Source organism: Myotis davidii, unplaced genomic scaffold (genome assembly GCF_000327345.1).
Source record: "Myotis davidii unplaced genomic scaffold, ASM32734v1 scaffold49, whole genome shotgun sequence".
NCBI lineage: Eukaryota > Metazoa > Chordata > Mammalia > Chiroptera > Vespertilionidae > Myotis > Myotis davidii.
This window is the reverse complement of record NW_006300375.1, coordinates 1,175,207-1,178,461: the sequence shown is the minus strand read 5'-3', so window position 1 is coordinate 1,178,461 and position 3,255 is coordinate 1,175,207.

The following is a 3,255-nucleotide window of genomic DNA, read 5'->3' as shown; positions in this document are numbered from 1 at the left end:
GAGCCAGGCACCAGCTGGGACCGTGGGGAGGCGAGGGTGGCGAGGAAAGGCGCGCTCCGAGCGGGAGGACGGCTTTTAAGTTTGTGGTGTGACCGCAGCAGCTGTCCTGGGAGAGACTCAGTCTTTCTAAAAAGGGGATGCTCAAGCGCCGGGGATTACCTCTCCGCTTCCGATCTCCTCCCCCAGCCCTCGGCCCCCCCTCCCTCCGCGCGCGCCAGTCCCCCCCAGCAGCAGAAGCCCATCCCTGCCCGCACGCAGGCTGTCGGCAGCGCGGGTTCAGTGGAGCGCTGGCCTCGCTGAGAGATGTTATTCCGGACCCGCGCTCTGGTAAAGCAGCCTCTGACGTCGGAGCCCGCGCTCAGGCGTGACTTCTGCTACACCATAAAGTCTCTAAGGACCCCCTGGGGAAGAGATAGGACAAAGGCTGCCCTTTAAAATTCTAAGCCTCGCAAAGAGTACCTGTGTTCCAATCTGTGAAACCCGGTCCACTGTCGCTGGCCTTGAAAGAACAGGCGGGGGGGGGGGCGGGGAGCGACAGAGATCAACCCCCCATTCGGGGGCTGGCGTCCAGGAAAGACCAAGATGGAACAAACACGGAGATGTAGGCCTTCTTCCCCTTTACCGCACACCAGGCCAGCAGGGATGCGTCACCTGTTCCTGTTTTAGGAGGTTTCCTTTGCCGATTGGTACACACCTTAGCCATGAGATAGGAAAGTTGGAAGTATATGGGGACGAGGGGTGGGTCCACATTTTCAGGAGCCTGGAACTTGCACGATTTGGAGGTGGGAGCCATTTTAAGAAAAAATGATGCAGAAATAGTTTAATCCTACAAATTGTGCAATAACATATGATCGCGTTTATCCTTGGGCTGCCCTCAGGGATATGGAAAGGGCCTGTGTCAGTGATGAGTCCTCAAGCCTGGGCCCTGCTAACTGCATTGTGAGTCCTTCTGTGATTGGAACTAGGTCTATTGTCACATCCCTTGCACTTATTAGTCCCAACATAAAGCTGACTTGGGATAGAGCTGAGGGGGCGGGGAGTTGGGGGGCGGGAAGGGGATGGACAACAACAATCATGGGATCCTGCCTTTGTCAGCTTGATTTAGGAGCACAGCTTGTCTGGGCCCCCGAGCTCCCTTGGCAATGACAAGGCGTGTTCTGGTTTGGGGGTAGTGAGCAGACAATGGCAACAATGGAAGGACTGAAAAGGGGGGAGGAGACTCTTCATTCAATGTCCCCTCAACAGCAGAGAGCTTCGGGCCACAGAAACACAAGTCACTTTAAGTTACAGATGGCTGGTGGCTGAGCCAGGCTTAGAAGGGACTCAAGTTGCCTAACTCTGACCAAGGTTCTTTCCTATGTCTCATGCTGCCCCATCTCGATAACCTTGGTTCTGACTGTCAACCAGCCAACCCCATAATATCCCTCTTTGTATACAGGAAGAGTTGTTCCTATAGACTATTTCAATCTATAGCAACGTTTGTTCTGAATGCTCTATATTAAAAGTTATGCCACTCATTTTGGTGTGTTTGTTGCCTTTTCTATATTTTTTATATTTTTTATAAACGCCGTTGCCCCAGGTTCAAATTTCAAGTTCATTGTGAGGACAAAATATCTCCTTTGTCTCTCATAGAATTGCTTAGGGTTTTGCACATGGTGGGTTCATACATTGTTGTTTTTATTTTTTAAAAAAGCTCTATTTTTAAATTTTCTAATATATGTGTCAACTTTATTGGCCAGAAAATAGCATTTAAGTAGAAGTGTGGTTAAGTCTGGATTTCCCCTCCTGCCTAAATTCTAGCTTAATATACTCAAACCAAATGATATCTCCCTTTTGCTACTATTTTAACCTTTTTCACAAGGCCCCTACAGAATTAAATACTCCCTCCTATTTTCCCAAACCACTGTGATTTCACTACTATTATAAGCCCTTTTCATATTATATCATATAGTCATGCAAGTGTCGGCATCTCATACAAGAGTATGGGATATTTTGTGTCTTCATTTTTCCTGCCCCTAAAACATTGCTATGAATTTGTATTGAATTGATTTAGCTTGAACTACCCTGACTTCACAGTTAGACTGTCTTTCCGTAGGCATCCTGAACATACCATGAGAAGAAAACATCTGGAAACTGGGTTCTGTGCTTCCCATCCTGTTCATTACTCTGGGCATGCAGCAGACAGAATGAACTGCGAAGCCCAGAGTTGTGATGAATGGTCCCAGCTGTGTCCATGGCTTTGCAATTCTCAGGGTACTTCTTGAATACAGGGAGTGTCTTGAATACAATAGGTGTTTAAGAAGTATTTGAGGATTAAATGGGTTAGTGAAAACAGTAGATATGATGGTGATAATTAGTCACTGAATTTATTTTTGCTTTTGTATTAACTATCCTGGATCCCACCAGCATGGTTTTACCACCCCTTCTAAGCATTTAAGATTGTCACCAAAAGCAATTGGTAATCTCTTCTATAGAGCTAATATCCTATCTGAGTCCTTGCAATAACATCCAGTGAGAAAAGTCTGTTTTAAAGTAAGTTTTGTTAAAATGTAAGGTATGTCATACAGTTTAGTTTATCTCCAAGGTTGACTATTCAAGATTCAACAAGTGATCCTTAATTATATTGAAAGAGGTATGTATATCACCAAGACTACTTAATGCTGCTATGCTGTTTTAATCTGAGGGGAGGAGGGGGGAGAGAAAGGCAAGAAAGAAAGGAAATAAAATATAAATCAAAGTACTTTCTAGGTGCTTGGAATAATTGTTGAAGAAGTAAACTTGTCTTGTGGGTCCAGGCTTCCTCTGTGACAAACCACCTCTCACCCATCTCCTTTAGGACTCACAGATAGAATATGAGCAAGTTATTCTTATTGTATGTAATAGATATGTGGTAGATAAGGTGAAATACACAATTTCTCAAAGCATTGCATTTTTATACTGAAGGAAGCCAAATAATAAAGTTTGAATTGTAGAATTTCAAGAATCAATCTAGCCCTAGCCTGTTTGGATCAGTGGATAGAGTGTCAGCCAGAGGATTGAAGGGTTTGATTCTGGTCAAGGGCATGTGACTTGGTTGCAGGCTCCATCCCTAGCCCTAGTTGGGGTGCATGCGGGAAGCAACCAATCAATGTGTCTCTCTCACATTGATGTTTTTCTCTCTCTGTTTCTCCCCCTCAATTCCGCTCTCTCTAAAAATCAATGGAAAAATATCCTCAGATGAGGATTAACAACACAAACACACAAACAAGAATATAT